General features: G+C 37.8%; 1 non-coding gene across 1 annotated transcript; it reads right to left on the bottom strand.

Moving 5' to 3' along the window:
- Positions 1 to 149: 149 nt before the first annotated feature.
- On the bottom strand, positions 150 to 257 carry LOC112739876 (small nucleolar RNA R71). Its single transcript, XR_003170812.1, has one exon. It is a non-coding gene; the product is annotated as a small nucleolar RNA R71 (small nucleolar RNA).
- Positions 258 to 16788: the final 16531 nt, after the last annotated feature.

Here is a 16788-nt window from a genome sequence, read left to right as displayed (position 1 = left end):
CTGAAGTCTACAGGCTCATGCTTTTCCCTTTTGCTGTAAGAGACAGAGCTAGAGTATGGTTGGACTCTCAACCTAAGGATAGCCTGAACTCTTGGGATAAGCTGGTCAAGGCTTTCCTAGCCAAGTTCTTTCCTCCTCAAAAGCTGAGCAAGCTTAGAGTGGATGTTCAAACCTTCAGACAGAAAGAAGGTGAATCCCTCTATGAAGCTTGGGAGAGATACAAAGGACTGACCAAAAAGTGTCCTTCTGACATGCTTTCAGAATGGACCATCCTGGATATATTCTATGATGGTCTGTCTGAGTTATCTAAGATGTCATTGGATACCTCTGCAGGTGGATCCATTCACCTAAAGAAAATGCCTGCAGAAGCTCAAGAACTCATTGACATGGTTGCAAATAACCAGTTCATGTACACTTCTGAAAGGAATCCTGTGAGTAATGGGACGCCTATGAAGAAGGGAGTTCTTGAAATTGATACTCTGAATGCCATATTGGCTTAGAATAAAATATTGACTCAGCAAGTCAATACGATTTCCCAGAGTCTGGATGGAATGCAAGCTGCATCCAACAGTACTCAAGAGGCATCTTCTGAAGAAGAAGCTTATGATCCTGAGAACCCTGCAATAGCAGAGGTAAATTACATGGGTGAACCTTATGGAAACACATATAATCCATCATGGAGAAATCACCCAAATCTCTCATGGAAGGATCAAAAGCCTCAACAAGGCTTTAATAATGGTGGAAGAAACAGGTTTAGCAACAGCAAGCCTTTTCCATCATCCACTCAGCAACAGACAGAGAATTCTGAGCAGAATCCATCTAGCTTAGCAAATTTAGTCTCTGATCTATCCAAGGCCACTGTAAGTTTCATGAATGAAACAAAGTCTTCCATTAGAAATTTGGAAGCACAAGTGGGCCAGCTGAGTAAAAGGATCACTGAAATCCCTCCTAGTACTCTCCCAAGCAATACAGAAGAGAATCCAAAAGGAGAGTGCAAGGCCATTGACATAAGCACCATGGCCGAACCTGTAAGGGAAGGAGAGGACGTGAATCCCAAGGAGGAAGACCTCTTGGGATGTCCAGTGATCAATAAGGAGCTTCCCTCTGAGGAACCAAAGGACTCTAAGGCTCATCTAGAGACCATAGAGATTCCATTGAACATCCTTATGCCCTTCATGAGCTCTGATGAGTATTCCTCTTCTGAAGAGAATGAGGATGTTACTGAAGAGCAAACTGCTAAGTTTCTTGGTGCAATCATGAAGCTGAATGCCAAATTATTTGGTATTGAAACTTGGAAAGATGAACCTCCCTTGTTCACCAATGAACTAAGTGATCTGGATCAACTGACATTGCCTCAAAAGAGACAGGATCCTGGAAAGTTCATAATACCTTGTACCATAGGCACCATGATCTTTAAGGCTCTGTGTGACCTTGGTTCAGGAATAAATCTCATGCCCCTCTCTGTAATAGAGAAACTGGGAATCTATGGGGTGCAAGCTGCTAAAATCTCATTAGAGATGGCAGACAATTCAAGAAAACAGGCTTATGGACAAGTAGAGGACGTGTTAGTAAAGGTTGAAGGCCTTTACATCCCTGCTGATTTCATAGTCCTGGATACTGGAAAGGAAGAGAATGAATCCATCATCCTAGGAAGACCTTTCCTAGCCACAGCAAGAGCTGTGATTGATATGGACAGAGGAGAATTGATCCTTCAATTAAATAAGGACAACCTTGTGTTTACAACTCAAGGATCTTTCTCTGCATCCATGGAGAGGAAGCATAAAGAGCTTCTCTCAAAGCAGAGTCAAACAAAGCCCCCACAGTCAAACTCTAAGTTTGGTGTTGGGAGGCCACAACCAAACTCTAAGTTTGGTGTTGAACTCCCATATCCAAACTCTAAGTTTGGTGTTGGAGAGTCTCAACAATGCTCTGAACATCTGTGAGGCTCCATGAGAGCCCACTGTCAAGCTATTGACATTAAAGAAGCGCTTATTGGGAGGCAACCCAATTTTTATCTAACTATATTTTTTTTAGTTATATGTCTTTATAGGTTCATGATCATGTGGAGTCACAAAATAAATATAAAAAAATTGAAAACGGAATCAAAAACAGCAGAAGAAAAATCACACCCTGGAGGAAGCATCTGCCTGGCGTTCAACGCCAGAACAGAGCATGGTTCTGGCGCTGAACGCCCAAAATGGGCAGCATCCTGGCGCTGAACGCCCAGAACAAGCATGGTTCTGGCGTTCAACGCTAGAAATGGCAACAAATGGGCGTTGAACGCCCAAAATGGGCACCAACCTGGCGCTGAACGCCCAGAGTTGTGTGCAAGGGCATTTTACATGCCTAAATTGGTGCAGGGATGTAAATGCCTTGACACCTCAGGATCTGTGGACCCCACAGGATCCCCACCTACCTCATCATCTCTCTTTCCATTCATGATCATCCCTTCTGTTTTCCATTTACCACTCACATCCATCACCCACTACCTTCAAAATTCAACATCTCTCTCCCCCCCAATCCCACCCATATGGCCGAATACACACATCCATCCATCTCCTCCATATCTTCTTCTTCTTCTTCTATTCTTTCTTCTTTTGCTCGAGGGCGAGCAACATTCTAAGTTTGGTGTGGTAAAAGCATAGCTTTTTTGTTTTTTTTTTCCATAACCATTGATGGCACCTAAGGCCAGAGAAACCTCTAGAAAGAGGAAAGTGAAGACAAAAGCTTCCATCAAGGGTCTATAGCTCAGTGGTAGAACATTTGACTGCAAATCAAGAGATCCCTGAGATACCTCAGGGGATACATTTTCTTCCACACAATTATTGGAAGCAACTAAGGGTGGAACATCAAGAGCACTCCATCATCCTTCATGAAATCAGAGAAGATCTAAAAGCAATGAAGGAGGAGCAACAAAGGCAAGGAAGAGACATAGAAGAGCTCAAGGACATCATTTGTTCCTCAAGAAGGAAACGCCACCATCACTAAGGTGGATTCATTCCTTGTTCTTATTTCTTCTATTTTTCATTTTCTATGTTATGTGCTTATCTATATTTGTGTCTTCATTACATGATCATTAGTAGTTAGTAACTCTGTCTTAAAGTTATGAATGTCCTATGAATCCATCACCTCTCTTAAATGAAAAATGTTTTAATTCAAAAGAACAAGAAGTACATGAGTTTCGAATTTATCCTTGAACTTAGCTTAATTATATTGATGTGGTGACAATGCTTCTTATTTTCTGAATGTATGCTTGAACAGTGCATATGTCTTTTGAAGTTGTTGTTTAAGAATGTTAAATATGTTGGCTCTTGAAAGAATGATGACTAGGAGACATGTTATTTGATAATCTGAAAAATTATAAAAATGATTCTTGAAGCAAGAAAAAGCAGCAAAGAACAAAGCTTGCAGAAAAAAAAAAGAAAAAAATATAGGCGAAAAAAAATAGAAAGAAAAAGAAAAAGCAAGCAGAAAAAGCCAACAGCTCTTAAAACCAAGAGGCAAGAGCAAAAAGCCAATAACCCTTAAAACCAAAAGGCAAGGGCAACTAAAAAGGATCCCAAGGCTTTGAGCATCAGTGGATAGGAGGGCCTAAAGGAATAAAATCCTGGCCTAAGCGGCTAAACCAAGCTGTCCTTAACCATGTGCTTGTGGCGTGTAGGTGTCAAGTGAAAACTTGAGACTGAGCGGTTAAAGTCAAGGTCCAAAGCAAAAAAAGAGTGTGCTTAAGAACCCTGGACACCTCTAATTGGGGACTTTAGCAAAGCTGAGTCACAATCTGAAAGGTTCACCCAATTATGTGTCTGTGGCATTTATGTATCCGGTGGTAATACTGGAAAACAAAGTGCTTAGGGCCACGGCCAAGACTCATAAAAAAGCTGCGTTCAAGAATCATCATACTGAACTAGGAGAATCAATAACACTATCTGAACTCTGAGTTCCTATAGATGCCAATCATTCTGAACCTCAATGGATAAAGTGAGATGCCAAAACTATTCAAGAGGCAAAAAGCTATAAGTCCCGCTCATATGATTGAAGCTCTGTTTCATTGATAGTTTGGAATTTATAGTATATTCTCTTCTTTTTATCCTATTTGATTTTCAGTTGCTTGGGGACAAGCAACAATTTAAGTTTGGTGTTGTGATGAGCGGATAATTTATACGCTTTTTGACATTGTTTTTAGTATGTTTTTAGTAGAATCTGGTTACTTTTAGGGATGTTTTCATTAGTTTTCATGTTAAATTCACATTTCTGGACTTTACTATGAGTTTGTGTGTTTTTCTGTGATTTCAGGTATTTTCTGGCTGAAATTGAGGGAGTTGAGCAGAAATCAGATTCAGAGGTTGAAGAAGGACTGCTGATGCTGTTGGATTCTGACCTCCCTGCACTCAAAGTGGATTTTATGGAGCTACAGAACTCGAAATGGCGCGCTTCCAATTGCGTTAGAAAGTAGACATCCAGGGCTTTCCAGCAATATATAATAGTCCATACTTTGGCCAAGAATAGACGACGCAAACTGGCGTTCAACGCCAGATCTCTGCCCAATTCTGGCGTCCAGCGCCAGAAAAGGATCCAAAACTAGAGTTGAACGCCCAAACTGGCACAAAAGCTGGCGTTCAACTCCAAGGAGGACCTCTACACGTGCAACACTCAAAGCTCAGCCCAAGCACACACCAAGTGGGCCCCGGAAGTGGATTTATGCATCAATTATTTACTCCTGTAAACCCTAGTGACTAGTTTATTATAAATAGAACTTTTTATCATTGTATTCACAGTCTTGGTGACTCCGGTTCCCCTCTGGGGCCGAGACCAATGAACTCCATTATCACTTATGTATTTTCAAACGGTAGAGTTTCTACACTCCATAGATTAAGGTGTGGAGCTCTGCTGTTCCTCAAAGATTAATGCAAAGTACTACTGTTTTCTATTTAATTCATCTTATTTCGCTTCCAAGATATTCATTCGCACTTCAACCTGAATGTGATGAACGTGACAATCATCATCATTCCCTATGAACGCGTGCCTGACAACCACTTCCGTTCTACATTAGATTGAATGAGTATCTCTTAGATCTCTTAATCAGAATCTTCGTGGTGTAAGCTAGAATGATGGCGGCATTCAAGAGAATCCGGAAGGTCTAAACCTTGTCTGTGGTATTCTGAGTAGGATTCAATGATTGAATGACTATGACGAGCTTCAAACTCACGATTGCCGGGCGTAGTGACAGACGCAAAAGGATAGTAAATCCTATTCCAGCATGATCGAGAACCGACAGATGAATAGCCGTGCCGTGACAGGGTGCGTTGACCATTTTCACTGAGAGGATAGGATGAAACCATTGACAAGGGTGATGCCTCCAGACGATTAGCCGTGCCGTGACAGGGCATTTGGATCATTTTCCCGAGAGAAGACCGAAAGTAGCCATTGATAGTGGTGATGTATCACATAAAGCCAGCCATGGAAAGGAGTAAGACTGATTGGATGAAGATAGCAGGAAAGCAGAGGTTCAGAGGAACGAAAGCATCTCTATTCGCTTATCTGAAATTCTCACCAGTGATTTACATAAGTATTTCTATCCCTATTTTATTAATTACTTTCGAAAACTCCATTATTATTTTATATCCGCCTGACTGAGATTTACAAGGTGACCATAGCTTGCTTCATACCAACAATCTCCGTGGGATTCGACCCTTACTCACGTAAGGTATTACTTGGACGACCCAGTGCACTTGCTGGTTAGTTGTGCGAAGTTGTGAACCATGGTATTGGCATCATATTTTTGGCACCATTACCAGGGAAAGAAAGAGCGATAAATTTTACATAATCAAAAGTGTAATCACAATTTCTGCGCACCAATGTTGCATAGCCCAGACCCTTGAATAGTATAACCAAATCCCCAAAATTCACAAAGTCCACATCCATCTTTGTAAATTTCTCAACCTTCCCACCAATATACTCAAGAGTGCCACCGGGTCCTCTACCAAAATGACCTCCATGGTGAAAAACAGGTACAGCATATATATCAACCATCTGCATTATGCACAGATATAGCAATCACACATTAAACCCTAGATCAAGTGCCTAAGAATTTGAAATCAGTTAAATCCCTATAGAATTTTTTCCAGTCTTTTCCCCGAAACAGAGCAAGCGATCATCACTAACCCCAACCCCATGCATTATATTCTACCAAATACTTAAACAAGAACGAACAGTGTGATTCGACTAATACCCTTACCTCTGTAGCAGAAGGCACCTTCTTGCAAGACGAAGCCTGTCAAATCCTTCGCCACCCGCAACGTCCACTGAGCACACAACACCTTCTCAACGAGTTGAAGACGTTCTTTTTTTTGGAGGGAGAAAGAAACTGTTTGTCTTCAGGTAGGGTTTTCAGTAATTACAGGCGTGGCTTCTGGGTGTTATGGGAATAACAATATGTGAAATGGGCTCAGGGATCGATCTGTCCTTCGATTTTTAGTATCCCCTCCAGCTCAGCAACCTAAACGGACAGGTCACACTCCCCCCAGCCACATCAGCCTTCTCTGGTGACGTTTTTCAACCCAAATCGACAGAGGGGTTCAATTGTCCCAGATTTTACAAGGTGATGGGCTTAAAAGTATTTTCAAATCTTAAGGGACGAAAATGTCCAATTTTAAAAAGGTCAGGGACCGATATGTCTTTTACTCTAATTTTTATTAAGATTATAGGTGTGATAATAAATTAATTATTATTAATTGTTATTAATAAATTGATTGTAGTAATAATTTTTATTAAGATCTAGGAATGATAATAAAATATTAGTATTAATTGTTATTATTATGGTAATAATTTTTTTAAGATTATAGGTGTGATAATAAATTAATTATTATTAATTGTTATGAATAAATTCATTGTAGTAATAATTTTTATTAAGACCTAGGTATGATAATAAAATAATTATTATTAATTATTATTAATAAATTTATTGTAGAAGATATATAAGACTTATTGAATTAATTTTTATTATTATGAGTATAATATAGATATTTAATAAAGGATTAGTGATTTATTGTTGTGTATTGTTAGAATAGAATAGTTATTTGAGAATGTTTGTTTGTTATGTTGGAAGTGTAAATGTTAAAATTGTTTAATATAATAATTGTTGAAAGTGAACTAATTATTATTATTATTATTATTATTATTATTATTATATGAAGAGAAAATAAGGAATAAGAATTATTATTATAAAATAATTTGTTTTTAGACATTAGAATATGTAGTTTTAGTGTATTTAAAAATAATTAGATTTATATTTAAGATTTGTTTAAGGCTTATTGATAATTATTAGAATGTAAAAAATATAGATGTGAATTTTTTGTAAAATAGATTTAGTATATTTTGAGTAGTTAATAATATAGTTGTTAATATGATTATGTTTTACTGGTTATGTGATAATAAAATTTTGATTCTGTTAAATTTAATTTGTTAATTAAATATGATTATATTTGTTTAATATGATCTATGGCTACTATTTGTAGGGTTTACGGATGTTGCAATGTGACCACTTAATGCCGCTAGATTCGTACAATCAAATTGTGGAGGGACATTTATGAGAGACTGGCTTTTATCACGTTTTTCAGATTGGAGCTGTCCAATGTCAGTCGGCATTGGTTAATGCTCTGATCGAGAGATGGCGCCCTGAGTCTCACACATTCTATTTTCTGGTTGATGAGTGTGCTGTGACATTGGAGGACGTGGCAATAATTCTTCGTCTAAATGGTCTGCCAGTTACAGAACCGACACTCAGTAGTTATGAGGCCTTAGAGGCTGAATGCTTAGATCAATTTGGTGTTGCACATAGGTAGACAGACTGTAGAGGAAGCTTCATAAACTTGACGTGGTTTCGAGGACTGAAAGATTGTTTAGTGTTGGTTGATGATATTTACATTCAGAGGTACATGAAGTGTCATATAATGTTATTATTTGGGACCATTATGTTTGGAGATAAGTCTGGGGCAACGGTGCACTAGAAGTTTCTGTCATTACTCCGTAACTTTGCTGGGATCATACAATTTAGTTGGAGATCGGCATGCCTGGCACACCTGTATAGAGTATTATGTAGGGTATCTCGTGTTGACTGCAAGGAGATTGATGGTCCATTGAGACTTTTGCTATCATTTCTTATGCCGATACCTGGCCTTGGATCCGCCTACCATTTCTTATGCCGATTCTTGGCAATCCTCGACTCTTTTTTATTGTAAACAGGTAAATTTAATTACTATCATCACACGAAAAAGTGTAGCACGTTGTATTTTAAATTTGATTGATAAAAGTTAATTAACGAATTTTCTAATGCCAGGTTGCATAACTGGGAGCGGTGCTGATCGACCTTACAGATTTCATAGTCTTGCTCACTTTAGGAGAGCATTGGATGATCTGCAAGAAGGACAGGTATGTTGTAATAAATAAGTACCTGTTTTTGTTTAACCATATTATTATTTGGTGTGTAATCCTCCTTTACTTGCAATGTGTACAGTTTGTTTGGGAGGCTTATGAAATTAGTCGCATTGATCCAGACGTGATTCCTTTTGACATCCGTCAACATTCGGTTATATGGAGTACCATGGTGCCGCTTATATTTTTCGAATGCATTGAGTGGCATGTATCCGATAGACTGAGGAGACAATTTGATTTGACTCAGGGCGTTCCTCATCAAGAACGGGATCTAGGTGAAGCATATGGCGAAGTTCTAACAGGACCCAAGAATTAAGATTAGTCTGGAACCCACTCGTTTTGGGTGATGTATTGGACGAATCGATATAGTCATGTTCTTGTTGAGCACCTGGTGCCCTCACAGCATCTTTTGAAAATTTACATGCATTGGTACCGAGGTACATATGGTGCCCATTTGCATTTGTCAGATCTCATATTGCATTTGTCAACCACCGCCATCACCACAGACACAAGCACAGCAAGAGCCTGAGCATTTCACACCATATATTCTTGACACGCATTCTGCGAATTATTTTACACCATCAATCCCATTACTTCAACAATATTGGAGTGTCCTGCAGCAAAAATCAGGGGATCAGGGTTTGTTTAGCCAACTGCTTAGATTCATGGATCCTGTCCCAGGTCACTCATATTCAAGTAAGAATAAAGTGCCAAGAAAAAAGGCCTACACCATCATGTGTCGCCACATGTTGTCGCAAGTTACTAAGAAAAAAGTGCCAAGCCTCGGATGTCTCTCCCTCCACTAAATGCAATAGGCACGATGTTGTTATTGTCATCCTGTGAAACTGCAACCAACAAACAACCCTTATATTTTTCATACAAATGAGTCCCGTCTACCTACACTACTGGCTTGCAATGTCTGAATGATCTAATACAAAGGTAATAACTCCAGAAGACTCGGTGTAGTATACGAATATTAGGAACCAAGTCACATCCTCCTGGTACGCAGGCATTGTTTCAAAATGAACGACTGCTGATGGCTCCTTGTGACACATGGCCTCAAACCATATGGGCAAAACTTCGTACGAAGCTTCCCAACCTCTAAAAATTGACTCCACTACCTTCTACTTTGCTAACCATGCTTTGTGATAACTTATGGTGTAGTTAAACTTCGACTGTACTTCCACAATCACTAATTTCACCTCTATAGATGGGTCAACTTCTACCAATGGCTTTATTGCTTCCGCAATTGTGTTGGAATCCAGCTTGAATGATCTTGAGAAATGGTTGCCCTAGTACAGGTGTGACTATCATTGTACCTCCTTATCTCCCAGCAGTACTTTCTGGACATTTTGCTAACCCTGATCAGCCAATCACAACCTGCACCGTATTGGGTACATTTAGCATAGAATATCGTCGGTTCCGACTCATGCACCTGATAATCTACACCTGATAATCTACACCTTTCACACAAGAATGCAAAATAATAAATTCCTACATATTTACTTGATAAATAAAAATTAAACAGGTAGTAATTATATGCTATATTTTACATATTTACATAATCCATAAATATTTGTCTCAAACGTCAAAATCTATGTATAAATCATATTTTAAAATTATTACATACATGCATTTATATGTTGAGGAAACTTTGGTGCATGCATGGCCTCCAAATCCAACGACCGCATGAAAGTCGGCTCCTCAAACGGATGCTGGTTTGCTAGTGCATTTGCTACATCCGCCACATTTGCCACCATAGTATCGTCAGCTTGATCTTTGTCTACACCCGGATCAATGACCTCATAGTTACTTTCAAACTCTTCCTCGCTATCACTGTTGTAATCTTCCAATTCAATGTCTCGGTCCACTGCAGATTGCTTGAACTCAATATACAGTTTGATGAATGATATTCAGGACCGACTTTCAAGATACACTGAAAATATTTCTTACATGCTCGCTTCATTGGTCACGTATTTCATTTGAAATTGAACGAACCCACCAAATACAGATATAGGATATTTGTACAAAATACACGACACTCTCCTAGATATTTGAGAATTCATCTTCTCACAAATCACACCTTTTAATTCTTCAAATGTCAGTGTGAATGGAATAATAATATCTAATGAATTTTCACACACAAATTTCACTCCTTCAGATGTTTATAATAAAATTTTTCCATGATAATATACTTTTAACATAACTCTATCATCCATGATAATATACTCACATTGCACACTCTCAACTTTGGTATTAATTTTTTTGAAATACTGAAGAAGAAGAGAAGGAGCAAAGAGGAGCTTCAGACGATTTGAAGATTGTGAGAAGAAGATGAAGTGGAGAGCTCGGTGAGACCATTGTTATATATTGTAAAACCTGTGAATTTATAAATAATTAGCTAATAAATTAATTATTATTTAGAAAAATAAGAAAATTAAATTTTATAGTTAAGAATGGAAGAAATAATTAAAATACAAATTTTGACACTAATTTTAAAAAATTTGGCCCAAAATTAGGCCGAACGGGCCAAATCAGTTGAACCGGGCCGTATTGGGCCTTGATCCACACTTAGGTGAATTCAGGTTTCTTCTTTCCCATTCATGAGAAACACGCTGGAAATGGTGAAGGGGGCACCAAACCCTTACTACAATTCATCTCTTCCTTCTTTGGACCGTAACTTTTGATCCGGAGCTCCGATTGCTGCACCGTTTGTGCCCACGCGTCCACAGCGACGAGCTCTACAAATCTCGTACTTAATTCGGTAAGGAAGCCACATTTTCAGTTTTAATTTCCTCTTCTCCAATTTGAAAATTAGGCATTTTAGGTGTTGAGATTTTTGGTTAATTTGATGTTTTATGGTCAAATTAACTTGAAGAATTAGTGGGCTTTTGTTAGATTGAGAAACATTCAACGTAAGGATCCTCAAATCCTAGTGAATCCCTTAATTAATTGTGATTGGATATTGAGTGTGTATGTATAGATATAATGATGTGAAATAGGTAGTGTATATATGTGATGTGGAGCAAGATTGTGAAGATGGAAGCTTGATTGGGTCCTTGGATGCTGAATTTTGGTGGTGGAGCTTGTGAACTTGCTTAGTTGGGTTATCTTTAGGTTATACGAGGAAATCGGCCAAGGTATGATTTCAGTTTCTCGTAACTAAAATATAATGTTTCGTGAAAACGTAGGTTAGTTGACCGTAAGATAAGATTTGAATTATTGATGATGTTAATGATTGAGATTAGTTAATATGTATGTTGGTTAGTAATTTTGAGGTGGGAATTGATGCTATTATGAATGATGTGCGGTTGGAAAATGATGATGATGTATATTGTGTTGAATTGAATGTGGAATGGTTGAGTTGGTTGTTATTTGGCATGAGGAAGTTGATGGTATTGATGATGTATATATATGTGAGTTGTTGATATGGATTATGTTGTTGTTGGAAATGAATTCTTGTATGAGAGTGATTATATATGTGAAATTGGTGTGATATGGAGAAAAATTGGTGTGTTGAGGAGTGTTTGGACTTGGTTTGATACGGTTTGGTAAGTTTTAAAAAGGGTTGAAATTGAATTGTTGTGAAAAATTGAGGTCTAGAAATTTTTGTGAATTTTTGTGAAAAGTTGAACTTTGACCGAACTTCGGCAAGCTATAACTCAGCTTCTGAACCCTTAATTTGTCTCAAACTTATTTTATATAAAAATTGGGTCCGTCAGGTAAATACCATTTGAAGAACGGGTGAAAAATGTTTTAAAACAAGAAATTTATGGGCGTTAGAAGTTTGGTGTGTAAAGTTGAAATTTTGCAGCATTCAAGATTTTTGCCAACGCTGTATAACTCGCGTACGTGAGCCTCCCACGTGGCATGGGAGCTCGGTTCGGGTTGGCTATCCCGTGTACGCGAGAGGTTACGTGCGTACGCAAGCAGCGGAAAAATGCACCAACGCGTATGCGAGACCGTCCACGCGTACGGGGAATCCCTATTTTCAGCAAAGTGAATTTTATGTTTTAAAACCTAATTTTGAACCACTAAACCTCTATTCTTACTCTCTAGGACCCTAGAATTGAGTTCTAATGATAGTGAAGGGGGTTAAACTATGAAGGGGTATTAACTTGGAAGTAAAGAAATGTTTGAATTAATAAATTGTGGTTAAGGAAGTGCAAGATTGATGATGATGTATGATTAATGACATGATTGAGAATGATGAGGTTTGAATTTATGATGTGATTAAATTGAGGGGTGAATATTAAGATTGGCGCTGATTGAGTATGGCCAGAATGGCCGAGATCACAAGGTCTGGGTGTGATCCTGCCTACGAGTTAACTGAAAACTTTATCGGGTGGCAAGTTGAGGATGGAGGATTCCCTCTCTTGTTGTGATGTGATTGTGTGGCAAGTTGAGGATAGAGGATTCCCTCTCGTCGTGATGTGAATGTGGGGAAGGTAGAAAGGCATTCTCCTTCGTTTTGTTTTTCCCACATTCTTCTCTGGTTGCAAGGTGGAAATTAAAGGCACACTCCTTCGATGTGAAAAGGCACTCTCCTTCATGATACCTCCAGGAGAAGGTGGAAAGGCACTTTCCTTTGTTAAAGTTCCTCCTGGGGATGCATAACCTAGAGAGCATATCCAGGTTAGCTACTGGATGTGTCGGGTTATGGCGATTTAACCGACACGTGATCTCATGGCCAGTAGGATAGACATACATCATATGCATATGTGTGCTTTGCTTGCTTATGCATTAATTGGGATTGACTATGTGATTATTATGCTTACCTGCTATATTTGCTACCTGTCATATCTATATTCTACTTGTGTTTTGCCTTGTCTATTTTTTTGTCTGTGTGGTTCCACCGGAGTTGGAGAAATTGGAGGAAGGCGGATGACGGAGTATTTTGGATAGAGTTTTGGTTAAGTCTAGGAAACTTAGAGAATCACCCTACTTATGGCTTTCGTATTTTAATCTTTAAGTGTCATAATCTGAGTGTTGGAGTTCTTGGATTGCCTCTGGCTTTCTCGGGACTTATATGTTAGTTATGTGGACACTGTTACCATGCTGAGAACCCCTGGTTCTCACCCCATACATATTTTGTGATTTTTAGATACAGGACATGAGACACCTCACTGAGGCATACTGGGAGCTTCTGAAAGTGAAGATCTTTGTGTTTTGGGATTCTATTTTGGTTTTGATGTATATATAGATACTATTATATCTCTACCATATATGTATATTATGCTTTATCCCTCATAGAGGTTGATTTAGAGAAACAGGTTCTGTAAACTGTATTTAGGTCTTTTCTGGGATTTTCTTGAATATATGTATATATGTATATATGCTCTGGTCAGTTTTAACTTTGCGAGCTAGATCAAAAGCTTTGTTATCTGTATCCTTGGAAATCTTCTCTTATTTATATGTATGTCTTTTACCCTTATCCTGTCCGGTTTACGTTTATCGCTTACGTGAGTGATGCGCTCTCCTGTTTAACACTTTCGGTTTAACTCTTTTTTTTAAAGGCTCCTAGATAAAACTCTTTTTCACCTATATATATATATATATATATATATATATATATATATATATATATATATATATATTATTTTACTTTTAGAGGTCGTAACACCTCACTACCTTAGTTTTATGACTTAAGCATAAGACTCGGCGTGGTAAGGTATTACATTACGGTATTAAAGCAGTTCGTTCCTGTAGAGCCTGAAGGACGGACTGACTATGCTTCTGAGCATACTCTGGGTTGTGTGTACATGCTGTCTAGGATGTTTGCTTGACATATGTGGCATGAATGTTCATGAGCATATGTTTGGAAATTTGAAGCACTAGGCTTGAGATATTAAGACTGATCACCTTAATATCACTCGTCCGGTGTAGAAAAAACCCAAATGGCGACTCGTGGACGCGAGCGAGGTGATACGGTGGACTTTACGGTTGCACTGGTGAAGTGGGCTACGTTTAGTTAGTGAGATAAATAGATTCAAAGAAAGTTTTAGTTGATATTGATAGATAAGTAAGTCCTTAGTGATTTGAGATTAGAGTGGTGCAGCGGAAGCTTTTGGTGACGTTGACACTGGATAGTTGCAATGAGGAGTAGTAGGGGATGATTAGAAATACTTTAAGTTTTATGTGCCGGAAGGGTTTAGCAGGTCAATATAGATAATGATTTCCAAGTAACTAAGTTTGATTGCGACTATGAGATTATATTTACTTGGAATAAGTTGTGGATATGGTCACAGGAGTAGGATTGGATTTGATAACAAGTTGGTGCAAAACGGGGTATTTAAAGGGTAACCATAAGATAGGCTTGAACGCTCCAAAGGAGGATGATGTGATTAATTTATTGAATGATTGAGAAGGTGATCATTATGATTAAGTATATGTGAACATTGGTGTTGATGAGGATTGACGGGGTTGGTAAATATTAATGATATTTATGCTGAGTTGGAGACTGTTGAGTGAATTGATAAGTTAATGTGTATGAGATGTAACTTGTTGGTGTTGAATGTTGTTATTAGTGAGGATGATAAAGGAAAGTGGTTGAGATGTATATGAATATAATTAGTGTTAGATAAGAGATGAGGCAAGTTAGATATCTGACTAACAAATGAGAAAGAGCTAGACGAAGCTAAGAGTGAAACAGATGAATACGATATAGGCTTGAAGTCGGTTAAGTTTATAACGTTGTGTATATGAAGGAGAGATGTGAATAGGTAATTAAATTGATATTGGAAGATGGTGGAATAAATGCTACTAGCTTAGTTGAATTTGAAAGCACGTATATGAAGATTGGAGAGCGAATTTTAGGGGCAAAATTCCTAATTAGATGGGTAGGATGTAAAACCCGCGAATTTATAAATAATTAGCTAATAAATTAATTATTATTTAGAAAAATAATAAAATTAAATTTTATAGTTTAGAATGGAGTAAATAATTAAAATATAAATTTTGACACTAATTTTAAGGATAAAGTATATTTTTTGTCCTTGAAGTTTGGCAAAAGTTTCAAAAATACCCTTAAGTTTTATTTTATTTCAATTTTGTCCCAAAAGTTTTCGATTTGCATCAAATATACCCTCGACGGCTAAATTTTCAAAAAAATTAAGACCAATCTAACAATAATGCATGAAAATTATGCTTGATTTGCTTGTGTTGAGGGTTGTTCTTGTGAAATTGTTGTTGAATTGGTCTTAAATTTTTTGAAAAATTAGACGTCAGGGGTATATTTGATGCAAATCGAAAACTTTTGGGATAAAATTGAAATAAAATAAAACTTAAGTGTATTTTTGAAATTTTTGTCAAACTTCAAGGACAAAAAATATACTTTACCCCTAATTTTAAAGAATTTGGTCCAAGATTGGAGCAAACCGATTGAACCAGGCCCGTATTGGGCCCAAGGCCCAATCCAATCTAACCCACACTTAAGTGAATTCAGGTTTCTTCTTCCCCATTCATGAGAAACACGCAGGAAATGGTGCAGGGGGCACCAAACCCTTACTACTATTCATCTCCTCCTTCTTTGGATCGTAACTTTTGATCCGGAGCTCCAATCGCTGTGCCGTTTGCGACCACACGTCCGCAGCGACGAGCTCTACAAAGCTCAATACTTAATTTGGTAAGAAAATCACATATATAGTTTCAATTTTCTCTTCTCCAATTCAAAAATTATGTGTTTTAGGTGTTGAGGTTTTTAGTTAATTTGATGTTTTAGGGTCAAATTAACTTAAAAACTTAGCGAGCTTTTGTTTGATTGAGACACATTCAAGGTAAGGATCCTCAAACTCTAGTGAATCCCTTAATTAATTGTGATTGGGTATTGAGTGTGTATGTATGGATATAACGATGTGAAATAGGTAGTGTATATATGTGATGTGGAGCAAGATTGTGAAGATGGAAGCTTGATTAGGTCCTTGGATGCTGAATTTTGTTGGTGGAGCTTGTGAACTTGCTTAGTTGGGTTATCTTTAGGTTATACGAGGAAATCGGCCAAGGTATGATTTCAGTTTCTCGTAACTAAAATATAATGTTTCGTGAAAACGTAGGTTAGTTGACCGTAAGATAAGATTTGAATTATTGATGATGTTAATGATTGAGATTAGTTAATATGTATGTTAGTTAGTAATTTTGAGGTGGGAATTGATGCTATTATGAATGATGTGCGGTTGGAAAATGATGATGATGTATATTGTGTTAAATTGAATGTGGAATGGTTGAGTTGGTTGTTATTTGGCATGAGGAAGTTGATGGTGTTGATGATGTATATATATGTGAGTTGTTGATATGGATTATGTTGTTGTTGGAAATGAATTATTGTGTGGGGCTTATTATATATGTGAAATTGGTGTGTTG

Source organism: Arachis hypogaea, chromosome 13, assembly GCF_003086295.3.
Source record: "Arachis hypogaea cultivar Tifrunner chromosome 13, arahy.Tifrunner.gnm2.J5K5, whole genome shotgun sequence".
In the NCBI taxonomy this organism is placed as follows: domain Eukaryota; kingdom Viridiplantae; phylum Streptophyta; class Magnoliopsida; order Fabales; family Fabaceae; genus Arachis; species Arachis hypogaea.
The sequence above is the reverse complement of the archived record's forward strand: the minus strand, read 5'-3'. Positions and strand labels throughout refer to the sequence as shown.